The 16714-nt window shown below is 31.5% G+C and overlaps 1 long non-coding RNA gene across 1 annotated transcript; it reads left to right on the forward strand.

The window, feature by feature from the left end:
* Positions 1-1987: 1987 nt before the first annotated feature.
* On the forward strand, positions 1988-16676 carry LOC143064608 (uncharacterized). The gene is made up of 13 exons (XR_012975284.1): positions 1988-2035; positions 3616-3755; positions 4500-4605; positions 6268-6365; positions 8553-8789; positions 9336-9810; positions 10499-11026; positions 11417-11517; positions 12020-12253; positions 12570-12740; positions 13314-13456; positions 14146-14773; positions 15629-16676. It is a non-coding gene; the product is annotated as an uncharacterized LOC143064608 (long non-coding RNA).
* The last annotated feature ends 38 nt before the right edge of the window (positions 16677-16714 follow it).

A 16714-nucleotide genomic window follows, 5' to 3' on the forward strand; every position in this document is an offset into this window, starting at 1 on the left:
AGTAAACCCAACATTTGCAATTTTAAATTTACCTTTTTTTATCGTAAGCTACCGTTAAATTCACTGTTGACATGTTGTAACCAAGGAGCCGCCATGTTGACTTGCTGAAATTAGTAAATGTGCGAATAATTTAATAGAACAGAAAACAAGCAACACCTACCTCAATACTTTATTTTAATGCAATTGTATCCGAGTTTAGAAGGTAAACACAATAGAAAAACCTTCAGCTTTGACGTTTTCATTCGAATGACGTCATGTTTTGAAATGACGTTAATGCGTCAAAATCATTACTGGAATTTCGCGGAATTTTAATTTATTTTGTTTTTGTCCATTTTTCCGTTCTCTAAATGTGTAAATTCTTTTTGTTATGCGTCAGAATCAGAATAAATGTTCTGTAGGGTTTTTATTCAATTGTAATTGTTGACACAGCGAAATCCACAACCGTTTACACATAGGTTACGATACATGTGGATTTACGTGGGAGGCATATTTAAACAGCCATTTATGTACATCTTGGAGTCTGCGCTAAGTATAGATATATCGAGAATTTTATCACGGTGTTGTTTACAAAGCGAAAGAAGCACGTCATATTAGAATGACATTTAAGTTAGATGAAATTATCTATGATGTGTATGTCCCTTTTGGTCATATGGGTCGTAACGTTTCTAAGAATTCATAATTTCAAACTTTTGGTGATGAGCGTTCCCGCTAAAGTTTAATCCAGAAAAACGCTTCAGACGCACACTTTTTTAAAGGGATTTTTCTTCATCTATTGATATAAACATTTAATGTGCTATTTTCTTTGGTTTTATTTCTTTGTATTTCTTTGTTTTCGAAAATACGTGATGATTGATTCTTCAGAAAAATATATAAATGTATCTAAATGCCTTTTTTAAAAGGAGTATGAACACTTGGTTACAAATAAATAATAACTTTACTGTGTGTTCGCACAAGTCAGGTGTTATCGTGCTCAATAGTACAAGAGAATAACCACCACCGGAAGTAAGCCAATCAAATTTTCACCCTTTGTTACCATTTGACAGGCTTTAGTTACCATTTCATTTCAAGTTTCCCAATTTTCGTTTTAGAAAAAAACACCAATTTAAAACAGAGATTTGAAACACTCACGATGTATCTAAAATGACGCATTTTGTTTCTACAATGAAAATAATTTTCTCTAACTGTCAATTCAAGAGAATATTTCATTTTGACCCTTTTTCGTATGAAACCTAATGTGACGTACAATGTTCGTTGGTATTGGTTATATTAATGGCCTTGAAATAAAGATTTTAGATACTGACGTTGTTAATCATCTTAATAATGTGTTATAGTGTTCTTTTATTTGTTTTTGTAAATCATTCCCTTTACCGTTAGTCCACTTTTGTAATATGTATTTGATGTTGCACAGTACTGATACATCCCGTCATAGTGTTATTGTGTTATGGTAAATTTTTGTATTTTTGTCTTTCGTTTTTGCTTATGCGCTTTGTCTTGATGCCTTTGTGGTTTTCGTTGTTTAACATATTGGTGAGTCAGAATGTTCACTGCTGTTCCCTCACCTTTTTTTTTATTTTTACCTAATATGTCTGTTTGTTTTGTTCATACGTTGTTGTCAAAATAATGGAATTTGATGCGACTGTCATACAAGTGAGAGGTTCAGCTAGATATAAAACCAGATTTTATCCACTATTTTCTATACAGAAAATGTCTGTACCAAGTCAGGAATATGACAGTCGTTATTCATTCGTTTAATGTGTTTAAACTCTCGACTTTGCAATGTGATAGAAGACTTTCCATTTTGAATTTTCCGCAGAATTCGGTATTTTTGTTATTTTACTTTTTACAACTTGACACTAAGGCAGGTATGGGCAATTACTAAGTGGTTGATACCAATTCCAGTCTGGCCGAATCATGTTTGAATAACTTGTATTTGTCCGAAAAAGTAAATTGAGGTGAGTCTCGTGAATTTCCAAATTTTATCTATTGTAGATTATATACCTGTTTTTTTCTCTGCAAATTGTAAATTCGACATTCGGTGAGTATAAATTAGTTTGTAAGAAAAATGGTAAAGACACAAAATGAACAAAATAATAATTAGCAAATGAATTAAGACCTATAATTCAAGGCCATTAATACTATCAGAGACATATTATGTTTCTTTACTTTTTGAAACGATTAACCCGAATAATTCAGTCGTTATATTCCGCTGATCTATGATGGCTACATTCCTCCCATGGAAGGAAGAAAATCGGACACGGAGAGGGATTGAATTATTTGAGTTATAAAACGATAGGCATAATTGTCCTTGAGTACTAAAATTTGAAAATGCCATAAAATTTATCAGATATAACCCCGTTTTGGATATTCACAACACATAGGATAGTCAGATATCATTGATACTTTTTTGTTGTTGTATTAGCTAAAGGGTAAACACATTTAATTTAAAATTTGGCAACATATCCTCGTTTTGCGATTACAGAGTACAGACAAACCTGCGCATCTGTAAAATTTTCAAGGCATAACATGCCCTAAATAAATAAATCTCAAATATGTTTTATGATTTATAAAGATAAACACTTACCAGGATTTTGCAGTGCATTTTTTTTCATTCCTCCAGAAGGTGCCAAAATAAACTAAGTTGTGAAACAGGTTTGAGAACTTCCCCACAGGTAATAATTGGAGTCGGCTGTATTGATTGACATGGACAATAGATGGACAATAGATACCTGACAATGTTCCTGCAGGGACGAAAAAAGTGCACAGCAAAATCCAGTTTAGTTATGAATTGTCTAAATCATACAATGCATTTGAATTATATTTCTCTAGGGCATGTTATGCCTTAAAACTTTTCCAGATGCACAGGTTTGTCTGTACTCAGAGTAAATTTTGAGGTGAAAATACGGCCATTTTTGCCAAAGGGTCCACATGAACCTTAATATAAGTTATTAAAAAGATTGTTTTCGCATCCTGTTAATTATTCAATTGTATTGACATGTTAATGCCAAATTCTGTATATCATTTAACTATGTAATAACTTTTATTAATAAAATTTATTTACACAAAACATACTAGTAAAAGGTTTAAAGAATTATTCTTATGCATATTAATAATCAACCTGTCAGAAATTGGAACAGACTAAACTTGTGTTAAGAGAAAAATGGGCAAAGGATACTAAGGGGTAATCAATAGTCAGCTATATATTAAAACATCTGAACTTTAGTAAAGAATGTAAAGTCAAAGGACACTTTGGGATCACTATGTGTAAAAGAAACAACAATCCGATTTAAGCAGAAAACCAGCATAAGTTCCGGCCATCTTTAAGAAAAGAAGAAAATAATCTTGTGTAAACTTTGGCGGAATAAATTGCGTCTAACCGACAAGTATAACACACATACTAGAAATGTACAAACATGTAAGATATAATAAATGAATAGATAACCATATAGCTGCTTTCATAAGCAGCATAGCTCCTGTTCGCCAATATATGTTTAATTCGTCTTTGACCTTATTTATTGACCCCGTAAATCGTATCGTTTTAAATCAAATAGCACAACTAAATCAAAGAACATTTCTCTGAAATTATCCAATTTAATAAGTAAATGATATTTTCTATAGAGGACATAGTAAGTTGGAGTGAAACAGTTTACGAACAAGAAACTATTTCATCAGAGTTTCTTAACAATACAGTCAATGGGATCGTTAAGACTTTAGAAAGGGATATAGACAAAAGGGATGAACACCTCAGACTATCGTTGGTAAGTGGAATAATGAACAGCAATGCATATCAAACCTAAAAGGAAGGTGCTATGCAAATTTATAAAAAAACATGTTGGTAAAGCACAATAATACTAAATTTGTCATATAACACGCCAAAGGTGCGTGCAGTTATAAATTACGATATAAATATACTTGTTGTCTTATTGTAACAAGGAAATGTAAAATAATCTCGACAAAAATACTAGAACAGTAAACCGTTGATGAGTATCTTACTTTAAATTCTGCTGATTTGTCTGTTGAGAGTTCAGGGCCGAAAGATACCAGAGGGACATTTAAACTCATAGATCGTAAATGAACTGACAACGCCATGATTAAAAAGAGGAAGACAAATAGAAAACAATACTACACAAGACACAATACATAGAACACTAAAGACTAAGCAAACTTGGGGTGATTTCAGGTGCTCCGTAAGGGTAAGCAGATCCGGATCGACATGTGGCAGTAAGGCTTAAAGCTATAAACGAGAGGAAGCAATCAGGAAAATATATAGACATACAAGACAACGGATGATAACAGACAACACTTTAATGGTTAATGCGACCACATAGTTAAATCTATGTTAAGTATACATATTAAATTCATAAAATATCAGCTTTCGTCTAGAACAAAGTAAAACACTTCTGCAAATACAATAATTAATCTTGTGTGACCATTATTCCATTTCCAGACATGGCTTATGTTTTCAATATATATTCATGTTAATACTTTGCTATGTTTTAAAGGTTGAGGTTTCGGGAATTCTTGAGAATTTTATTTTTCGAATAGAACATGAAGGACTCAGAAAAGAAAATAGAAGGAGAGTACGCGATTTTGGTGTTTACGGGAGAGGTAAAATATGTTATTTACTAGTTGAAAATCTCCATTGGTCATTGTTATATTAATAAATCAGCAATTTATAAATAATTTTGTGTACTTTATAAAAACTCACAAAATAACACTAAAACAAGAATTATAAAATGTTTTTAGTATTATGTATACACATGATTAAAACCTTGTTGCATCCTTGGTGTTATTGACTTTCATTTGATAGATATATTTTTTTTTTCTCTAATTCTTACTCGATTTATCCCTTTCCTGACCTGCTGATTATTTTCATTTAATCAACTAGTGGTTCGTTTGATCTTAGTTCTTCATTGGTTAAAATTCGATTATGACGTCAAATGTTCTCGCTTTCCTATGAAATTCCTATTGTGACGTTTAAAAAAAAAATTGAACACATATTTTTTGCATGTAGTTTGAAAAGTTGGCTTAATATTATTTATATATCGTCTAAAAATCATTAGAGAAACAGATTTCTCCACCAAATCTCGTGCAATACAATATATATATATCCACTCTCGGTAGTAAATTTTATATATTTAAAAAGTTCGAAAATTTAACTGTCTTTAGTGGATAAATATCGTATCACACACGATGCCATTAAAAATCTGTATATAATGAAAGGCAAAGAGTTCAATATATTCTAGAGAATGAAAAAAACGTGTTATATATATTTTCACATCTCGACATCTTGACACAATTTGTAATGCTTTTTTGTCATTTAATGTTTGATATGAGCGTCAGTGATGAGTCTTATGTAGACGAAACGCGCGTCTGGCGTACTGAATCATAAACCTGGTGCCTTTGATAACTATTTACTTATTTAAAGCTATATCTCGTCTCTTTTCTTGTAATTCAATTATACCAGCTTTGTTTGGTAAGACTATAAATTTTCTCTTTTGCACTCGTACAATAAACAACAAAATTATTTATTACCGTTCTCCGAAACTCTACAAAATTATTTTCATTTACCTGTGTAAATTTTTCTATTGGGCGGCATTTTGTCCAAGGTTTACATCGTTATATCATGTACATACCTGCATCTTGTTGAAGGATATGGTTGACTTTCTGAAATTGTTTATTATCTAACCCCATTTGTTTTTATTGATTTTGTATTAGCATTGTGTCATAGAAAAAATTATTCGTTCAGTAATTATGCACTTGTTTGTTTTTACATGTCTTTTCATTGAGTTAAGCCATTTCAATTGATGTTTTATAGTGTGTCTTTCTATGTTGTGATGTAACACTATTTTTTAAGGTAATGACGAAGCTTGATACCTTTTAAAACGTTTAAACCCACTGCATATGTTTGTACATGTATAGGAATATTATGTTCAGTGATTGTCGATTGTTGATGTTGTTCATAAATGTTTCTCGTTTCTCGTTTTTGATAAAGATTAAACAGTTGGTTTTTCCAATTGAATGGTTTTTCACAAGTCATTTTTTTGGGCCCTTTATATCTTGCTGTTCGGTGTGAGCCAAGGCTCCGTGATGAAGACCATACTTTGACCTATAATGGTTACATTTACAAATTATGACTTGGATGGAGAGTTGTCTCATTGGCACTCATACCAAATCTTCTAATATCTATGAACAATTGACGCATTAGCTATGTATTTACTATGAAAAAAGGTTTATTTAATAAGTTTTGTTTTTATATTTGTTACAAAGCTCTGACAAACCTAGTGGTATTGATGTTAAAAGGAATAAAAGAAGAAACATGTATCTCCAGTTCAAATCAGAATGATTGTTCAATAGATATTGATTCGGTAAGTTGTTTTGTTTATCTATACTATTAAACGAGAAGACCTCATTTTGGGTGTCGCTTCTCTTCTTTCCACAATAAATTAATCAACACGCCTCTGTGTCCTATAGGTACAGTGCATAGTCGCATTTGTCATCCATTCATATGATTATTCAGATTGAGTTATTTTGGGAGAAAATCGAGAAAAAGGGCATCCGGATATTGTCCCGTCATTGGACAAAATTTTAAGTCAGATTATACTTCCGGTTTGCGTTTTTCTGTATACTTTGAACATACATATACTACGAATAAAGTGTATTTTCAGAATTCTATCTGCTATCATTTTCAAGTTTACTATCCACGGTGGTCACAGAGTTTATTAAATAGAGAGGGTCTGTATACTATATCAATGACCACCATGGATCGATTAGAAAACTTAGAATTGAAAGTAAATACACTTTATTAGGTCTTTCCACTTTTCTGTGGAAAGACCTATTGTTTTTCTTCTGATTATTTTTTTTTTTTTCTTCCGCCTAATTTTGTTCTTGCGATAAACATTTGTTTCGCAAATGTCGCTTAGATATTTTGTATATGATATCGAACAGTTTATGCGCTTTTGAAATTTACCCTGCGTAAACGAATACTTTTCTTTGTAGGAGTTATCTCCCCAAACACTGTTTTCCTTGTTAGCGCATCTCCTTCGCAACCGTTAAAGATTATGACAAATTTATTTTACAAAATTGCTCGTTATATCCTTGGCATGATTTGTCCTGTTTTGACCGAAGCGATATGACCGCTCCATATGAGAGTTATTTCCCCTTATGCATCTGATATAAGTGATATGAATTTCTATCTTATAAATCATAAGTGATAGAGACCTAGGATCTTTTGATTTGAGGTCCTTGGTCCCAAAAAATAAAAATTAGGTCAAGGTCAAAGGTCAAGGTCATATTCTAATATTTGAATTTGGCTTATTTTCACTTATATCCAAAGACTGTGTAAGATATCAACAAATTATTTTTACTAAATTGTTAGTTGCGACATGTCGTAAGATGTAAATTTTGATTGCAAGCGTACGTTGAATGTAAAAGGGAGTTTTCTCCCCTCTTGTATTTAAAAATACGCGTTTGGTGATATAACTCATTAACTAAATATAATTAAGACCTATGGTCTTTTGATTTGAGGTCCTTGGTTTATGACCTTGAAATTGATCTCAAGGTCATAGCTTAATTTGGCGTTCTAGATTTTGACCTTTGCTTTTATTCTATATGTATACATGATAAAGATATACAACTTTTAGAAAAAGGTATCAAACCATTTAACCTTGAAAAAAACAACCGGAAGTGACCTTTTGTAAACCGGAAGTAGCTATTTTTTTGTACTTTATTAATATAAAAGTATATAGAACCAGATATTTTTGGAATTAGTGTCAAGTAAATATTCAAATATAATCGGAAGTAACATTTTTCAAACCGGAAGTAACAAATTATCTCCTTTATTTAAAAAAAATGTATGGAAACAATATATTTTTGGAATCAGCTTACTAGGAGCTATCATTTGACGATTGAAATGACATTTTAAACTTAGTTTCACAACTTTTCATATCAAAATACATTGTTTTGATGGAAAGACCTTCAATTGTTCTCTGAACAGTTGGTTTTTAATTTATATAGTGAATGTTCAATACTCAGCTTTAAAAGGCACCGAAATGAAAATGTAAAACAATTCAAACGAGAAAACTAGCGGCCTTATTTATGTACAAAAAATGAACGAAAAACAAATATGTAACGCATAAACAAACGACAACCACTGAAGTACAGGCTCCTTACTTAAATGTTCATAACATACTAAATGTATATTCATATTGAAATTGATAGAAAACCACACATTGGGAATTTTGGAAATAAAGGAGGAGGGATTAAAAAAAACATTTTCCTGTCCCCAATGGCCTATGATTTATGATAATTTTGCTGAAATTCTCCAGTCATTCAATATTTCACAAAATTCTTCCAACAACACTTTACATACTTTAAACTACGCTCTTAATGCCCGCGATTTCGCGGGTGTGTTCTATACTTTCAACTACGCTCTGAATGCCCGCGATTTCGCGGGTGTGTTCTAGTATAAAGTTATAGCGCTAGATCTTGTTTTTTTTAAATATATAACTCATAATATTATATGTATATTTTATAACCACTATTCAACATTTCAGTCTGCAGTTATGATAAACGAAACAGAAGAAAGACTTTTAAGGATACTTGATCTTGCTTTAGGTTGGAATATTGAGATCGCCTCTGTGTCATTTGAACTGGCAGATATTATAGCCACCGCAGTAACTGGTGAAGCAAGAGAATTACAGATATTATTAAATGAAATTAGTGATACATTTAAACTCGATGACGTTCAAACCAATCTAACGATGTACGATGGACAACTACTGAAATTATATGTATGTATAATTCAATATCATAAAACGATATTCAATTTTTCTTGCTTAAAACTTGTTTACAAATTTTTTTTATACATTTGTTTCATGCAGATAAACTCATCATAGATACCAGGACAAAATTTAGTATATAGTATATAGCAGAACAACCCGAATACTAGAAATAAGATATAACGATAGTATACCTGTGCGCTTCATTCCAGTATAAAATAAACAATAAGAAAAAATCTTTAGATGGTTGCATGCAGACCTTATTGTGACATTATGTATAAACAATATGTAGTAATGGCTGATTCGTTAGTTTTTTGTTCTGAATGTGATTGTTAAACTGAATCCCACAATGAGGTTCTTGTTCCAGAAAACTCTTTAACAAAATACTTTATAAAACTTTGAATCTTGAAATCAAAGTGCGGTCATTTTTATATGTGTTTTATATTTCGGACTTTTAGTTTTAGCATGATTTTAGTTTAGACGATTTTAGTTTTTAGATTAAAAAATGTAAAACAAAATATTAAAATTTGATGCTGATTAATTTGTATCATATTTCAGACATATAGCTTCAAAACAAATTTCTATGTTTTTGCAAAGAATTCTGCATTTTCAAACTCCGGTGTTACCAAAGCATTTATTCATGACGGAAATAGTCGAATGGTGAATTTGTTTAGCAATAATGATGACCTGAGCTTTGTGGTTGACGCTTCAGTACCCCTATCAGATCCCAACTACTGGCAGAATCTGACTGGTTTTAAAGAAAATGAGCTAAACGTTTTTAATATTTCATTGGGATCTAATGCTCTACTGACAATAGATTTTATGTTCCTTGCGCCTTGTGTAACACATTTAATGCGCCAAACGGATGTCTTGCTGAGTGTTTTATCTACAAGACAGAATATGTCACTTTCAGTGGTAAAGAATATGACAAATACAACTATACGCTTTCAAAACCAACAGTTAGAAATTACATTTGTGGGGAAACCTCAAAGGAATTCAACGGATAATTATACAGTTTCTATACAGTGTGAGGGTACGTTTAAAATACATTTAAAATAACCAATGTTCAATAGAAATAAATGTCTTAATACTTACACAGAATGTTTATGAAAAGTAATCATATCCGAATTATACAAAACAACGCAGATAAATTTAACAAACACAACAACACAATACTTTGAGCACGGAAACTTATGATAAAACTCTTTTACACATTTCTCTAATTCGTGAAGTGGGATGATAGTAGGGAATTATGTAATAATGCTATAGTAGTACCAAACTCGTTTGAATTAATAAAACAACACTGCATCTAATTCTTTTTGTCATTTCTATAATAGACACAATTTATTTTGAAGTGTGTTGAGGGAGGATTTGACTAAATAATGTAAGTCAGATACATTTTGTAAGTCGTCTACCAAAACTAATGCAGGTGTCGGAGTTAACAAACCGAAAGACTTCATGTTCTTATGAATTTAGAATTTCAATTGCAATTCGTAGGTTCTTTCTTCACGTTCCTTTAATCAAATCTTTGTTCATAACATTATATCGACTTTCGACAACAGGCTTCTGTTGTAAATACGTATGTATAAATAAAGGCAACAGTAGTATACCGCTGTTCAAAACTCATAAATCCAGGGACAAAAAACAAAATCGGGGTAACAAACTAATACACAATATTATATGACAGTCTAAGTATTTTTTGAAAAGTTATTTTCTTTCAGAATGCATTGGAGTTGCAGACATTGTAATACTTTTCCAGATTTCAAAAGACTATGACTCCCTAAAAAAAGATGCCAAGAAGCTACTCGTGTATATTCATCGACGCTATACAGCTGCGAGGATTGCAATGATGACATTTGGCGTTAATACAACTATCATATCTCATTTTACATATTCAGCTCAAGTTTCAAAAATAGATTCAATGTCGTTCAAACCTCCATATTGGTCTGAATCTAACATTGATTTAGCACTGAACGACATGGTAGACTATTTCGAAACTTATGGACATAACAACAGCCGACGTATAAACATTATTTATACAGATGGTCTATATTCCTCCATGTCTAATGCTCAATATAATTCCACAATCAGAAGAATGAGAAGTATAAATCTCAAAACGCTGATCTTAATATCAAATGAAAAGACACATGATACTGACGAAATGAAAAGATGGTCTGATTATCCTAGACGTAACTTTATATGGCCTGCTTCCGATGTACCACAATATATATTTGATAAGATGTGTAAAGGTAATTTCATAAAATGGAATAGTTTGATATACGAAACATTTCTGCAAATTGATAACTGGCAAATATTCTGAAACTGTTTTTGCATACTATTAAACAGGTTTTGGCAGCTATATATAGAATTCCTGTTTTATCCATGACTACTTGTACATATTATTCTGCTTTTTTTAATAAAACATGGTAGCGTCTCCTTTTCGTATCCAGACTATTTTATGTTTGAGCTTAAATAAAATCATATTTACTATGTTATATTTGTCTTTAGATATATATTTTCAAGGCTAAAACCTGCTTTTTCAATACCATTGAAAATTTATTTCACGAGCCATTATATCATTTTGAAACGAACATTTACTTAGAATTGTACTCTTTTCTCTTTTTTTCTCAACATTTCAGGCACTAGAAATAAGGACAAGATCTTCAACAGCTACCGTTTTGGACATATTATACCGTACTCTCTGAATGAAAAAGCATGGGATCAATCAACAAACATACAGGTGAAGATTTGTCCAATGCTGTGGTTGTTTTTTTTAAATAATTATTTGAATCGCTCTTGATAAACTCAGCACATATACCTTAATTCAAATTGGGTACGGCAGCCCAGCGTTCCGTCTACAAAAGACTGGTCAGTGACGCTAGAATGAGAAAATGTTAATAGGCCAAATATAGTACGAAGATGGCATCAACCCATTGGTTGTAATTGAAATCATACATACTATGTTTTAACATTCATAAGAAATTGAAAAAATTCTACTAGTATTTGGGATATCCTTTTTCAAGCTCGTGCACTGGAAAAAGTACCTGTAATATACGCGTTACGTTCCTTTATCGCGTCATTGCATATGTATACCCCAACATGACCAAACATACTCATCACTGTGGTTCAGTTAGTATTAAACTAGGATATTTTCACAACTTTTAATACTGATTCTAACAATGTTATTGTATTCAGTTCCAATGCTTTTTATTCTTGTTAACTTTTTATTACGTTCATTTCAGCTCAAGACAATCGCCGACAATAAAATTACTTTCAAGTGTAATTACCTTGGAACATTTTCGTCCAATGTTTTCTACATTCCTCCACAAACTATAAATTTTGAAAAGATAATGATGAATTTTAACGAAAAGTTAGCTGAATCTCCATACGTACTGGTGACGAATATTACCTTGTTGACTATTGCTGTTATATCCGTTCTTGTTTTGAGAAGATTTGATATTATAGATAAGAAAAGGGTTGGTATTGACGTATTTTTTATTTGATTACTATTCTCTTCTACTTGCAACCTCTTTATTGGTATATACGTTTGTTAGTATTTGAAACCAGTGGAAATGGAAAGAAAAAAGATTACAAATTTTGATTTAATAGAACTGACATGAAGTCTATTTATCAACTATACTATGACTTATCAATGAGTAAACAATAAAATGTAAAATACGAATGAAACCAAAAGAATATCTAGAGATGAACGTATTTTATAGTTATTTTCCTGCTTTGCAAAGGAGCTATTTTTTTTATTATGACTTTTTGTAATACTATCTTATTTTTCAGTGGACCTATTTTCCACTGTATGACAATCCAAAGAATGCTTCATATTCGTATTTCATCAGCATCCACACTGGTATTTGGTCCGACAGAAAATTATCGTCTATTCCTTTCTTCATATTAAAGGGCATAAACGGAACCACCGGAACTCGTGCTTTATTCGATGGAAATAGAGAAGTAAATTTATTAATATATTACCGTGGCAATTCTTACAAGGCTATATAGTAGTAATTATTGATTTGGATAAAATGAGATTCAAATATATACGACAATGATTCAGCTACGCAGGCCATGGGTAAATTTCAAAGATATATTTCTACTTTTTCATTAAGAAAGTAATGTTAAAATAACAAAATTCAAGATGAATAAATCCATGAAGCCCGACAAAACCAAACAGTAGTCTAGATTATCCAACGATACGAATGAAAAATAGCTGTCATATTCTTGACTTGGTGAAGTCGAGGAAAATGCTAATACTGGAATCTCCTAAGATGTCATCAATGGTATAATTAGTGCATTTGTTTGTAAGATTTAACGTCAAATTCTTGCAGAATTTGTTAAACTCGCACAGTCGTTATGTAATTATTTTTTTACACTAAACCAAGCCTCAATGAAACATATTCAACGTTTCCGTAATGATCAAACTTTTGAAGTTCAAAAATAGTCCAAATACAATCATATATTGCTTAAAAAATAGAAAAGTTGCAAATAAGTTAATTTTCAAAACTTTGTTATTTTCTGAAATTTCAGAATTTTAATCGGTTAACATACAGCAACTTTTTACTGAAAACGAATACATCACTGGGAGATTTGAAAGAAATTAAACTTTGGCTGAGTGGAAGTAATGCATCTTGGCATGTTGAGAAAATCCTTGTATTTGATGGACAGAGAATGTAAGTCTCATTTTTTTTTCTTTTAAATACAATTCAACACGCCCATCGCGTAAGTATGATTTTAGCATGTCACTGCTACGATGTTGTATGGCATGACATACGCGATCTTTGGGTAAATGTAAACTCGTCGGAGTTGAAAGAATACAAAAGACAGAAAACAATAACAACTAACTAAACCGGCATTAATTACAATGTTCTTTACAATCATATATTTTAATATCAAAGCATCAAATAGAATATCTACCTATCTATATTCATTAAATCGTTTTAAAATTTAAATCACAAATGTATTCCAGAATTTGTCTTTACCAAAGTAATTTGACTAAACTTATTTGGAATTTTCTGTATAAATACAATTAATATTGGCCCATTAGACAATATAAACTGCATTTTAAATAAAAAATATTGTGTGGATTTCTTTTCCTAAAAAAAAAACCCCAAAAAAACAGAAAACCTCTTCTCTTTAAAAAAAAAGTATTCAAATTTATATCTTTAATTGATGGTTTTAGTCATTCAGTACAAAAAAAAAACAATAGGAAATACATGAGATATCTGCATACAAGTTTTGTCTCTAATCTATTGAAAGCACCATAGGTTGATGAATCGTGAATTTCACGACAAATAAAATTGATGTTTCCTTTCTTTATACACTAAATAGATAAATTAAATGTCTTTTTATCATTTCATAGATATGTATTCTTATGCGGAGATTGGCTTTCAGCAAGTAAAGGTGATGGTAAATTTTACAGAAAACTATATGCATCGATGAAAGATCTACACGAAAACGATAGTTTGATCCATGTTATCTCAGAATCAAAACTTTTTGACGATCATCTGCTGTTGTCACTGTTCAGTCGACCATCATTTAGTCGATTCTCGCGAGTGCAAAGATTGATTTGTATTCTTTCAATTTTAAGCATGTCAATGCTTTGTAGTGCGATGTGGTTTCAGACTGATAAAGGAACAAAAGTTCTCGGAATATCAATTGGACCAATAGTGATCAATTACAAACAGTTTTATGTTGGATTGATGTCTGCAGTTTTAACGTTTCCTTTAAGTTGCTTGTTAAGTCACTTATTCCGAAAAAGAAAATTCAAAGGTGAACAAGAAGATGCAGTACTGAGAAAATTCAACAAAGGATATTTACCATGGTGGACAATAATCATTGGATACGTCATATCTTGCTTTATAATACTGTCAGGATTTACGATGACCTTTTTCTATAGTTTAGAATGGGAAAATGATATATCTATTAATTGGCTAATGTCGTTTTTATTTGGAACAGTCGAAGAGATCGTCTTTTTGAACCCTTCTAAAGTAAGCAAAACTGTTCTGTTAGTACACTATAACAAAAACAATATCAAGATTTAATTGAATACACCAACAGTAAAATTGTGTTAAGCATCTATAATACAAGTGTCTTATGCAAAACATAAAATTAATGATGAATTAAGGCAGCAATCATTAACCGATGTCGAAATGTCATAAATCGAATCAAAATGAAAAAATAATCAAAAGTATTCCTATCTTTACGAAAACTTCACAGGGTGTCAGTTTCATTTGTCACTTAAAATCTCTACTTTATTTATGGCGTATGTCCAAAATTGTAACCTAAACTAAACCACGTTTGCGAAAAGGTCTCTGCTTTTAAAGAAGCAATCATTCCTATAAAAATTTGCATATATCGTCCAATTACCAATTACCATTTTGGCCAACCTGAGGCGAATTGCAGTTTTGCTTCTCAAACTTAGTAAAACGTCATCGGTGCCTGAGTTAAAACAGCCAGGGTTTTTGTCGAATAGCGTGTCTTCTTATTTTCTCTAAAATACCATCTAAAGGTACCATGACCTCATAGATAAATATTCTATGTCCTTGTATACATAATACAGGATGGTCTTGAAATATAGATTCCAGTTGCTGGTTTATTTTACGTTTGCACCTTACCTTTATCATTTAACGAAAGCAAATTTCATCAAACTATATCCTTATGTTCATGCTAGTACCAAAAGACATGTTTCTTGGTGATACACATTTCACTAGAAGAGGTATCTACAACTGATACTACTGACATGTAAGTACATGATGATTTATGTTTATAAAGTTGCATCATTTCGGAAAAAAACCTTATAACATAATTACGATCCAACAATATGTTTTAAATTTGCATTTTAGGTCGTTGTAGGTTCAATCCTATTAGTATGCTTTTGTAATTCCTATGCAGAGAAACACGTCAAAGAAATGGCATTGACCTCTGCTCTCATACATAATACCAAGGATGTAAGGCATAGGATTTATATAAAAGTTAAGTATGAATTTACATAATTAATATTCGAGTACGTGTTAGCCTAAAATCAATTCCTTATCAGTCTTTCATTTGAAGATATTAAGGGAGGGACGAAAGTTCCCAGAGTCTCATACATACTCACACATCGAAAAATAACTGACAACGCCACTACTAAAAAAGAAAAAGACACACACACAAACAATAGTACTCCAAACACAACATAAACAGAGTAAAGACTTAGTAATGATAACACCACAAAAAACTGGGAGTGATCTCAGGTACTCCGGAAGCAAACGCAGATCCTACTCCACATGTGGCACTCCTCGTCGAGTTTCTCATGTTAGTACAAACCCGCTATCAAGTCTAATTCGGTAGGATACATTTGAAAATGCCTGTACCAAGTCAGGAATATGACAGTTCTTGTCCATTCGCTTTTAATGCGTTTTGTTATTTGATTTTGCCATGTGATTATGGACTTTCCGAATTGATTTTCAAGTTCAGTATTTTTGTGATCTTACTTTTTTTAAAAGGGGACGGGATTGTAGTTACGACAAGGAACATATCCTCTATCATCTGTGAAACGAATATTCCATAACGATCAAATAACTCGTGGTGGTCTCATTAAAATTTACAAAGGGATAATTTCAACTGTACCATTTGGAGCTCTTGATTTAACAGCTTCCTTGTGAGCAGCAACCTTCTATCAAGGAAATCATGATATTGTAATTTCTTGTGTTTGCTATAAATTGGTAAAAATATGAAGCAAAATATTTGGCAAGTTGACAAATAAATATTCCCTTATTTGGCGACCATTCAGATTTCAAGCAAAAAATTAAAAAATAAAGTCTGATATATGTGAATTAGAAATTCACTATTAAACGAGAAGTCGACGTAGAAACGGAAAATAAAAGTTATTTTCGTAGGTTTCAGGTCAAAGGGGATACCATTGGTTTTTTTTTTTTCAATTTACCGAC

Source organism: Mytilus galloprovincialis, chromosome 2 (assembly GCF_965363235.1).
Source record: "Mytilus galloprovincialis chromosome 2, xbMytGall1.hap1.1, whole genome shotgun sequence".
Lineage (NCBI taxonomy): Eukaryota > Metazoa > Mollusca > Bivalvia > Mytilida > Mytilidae > Mytilus > Mytilus galloprovincialis.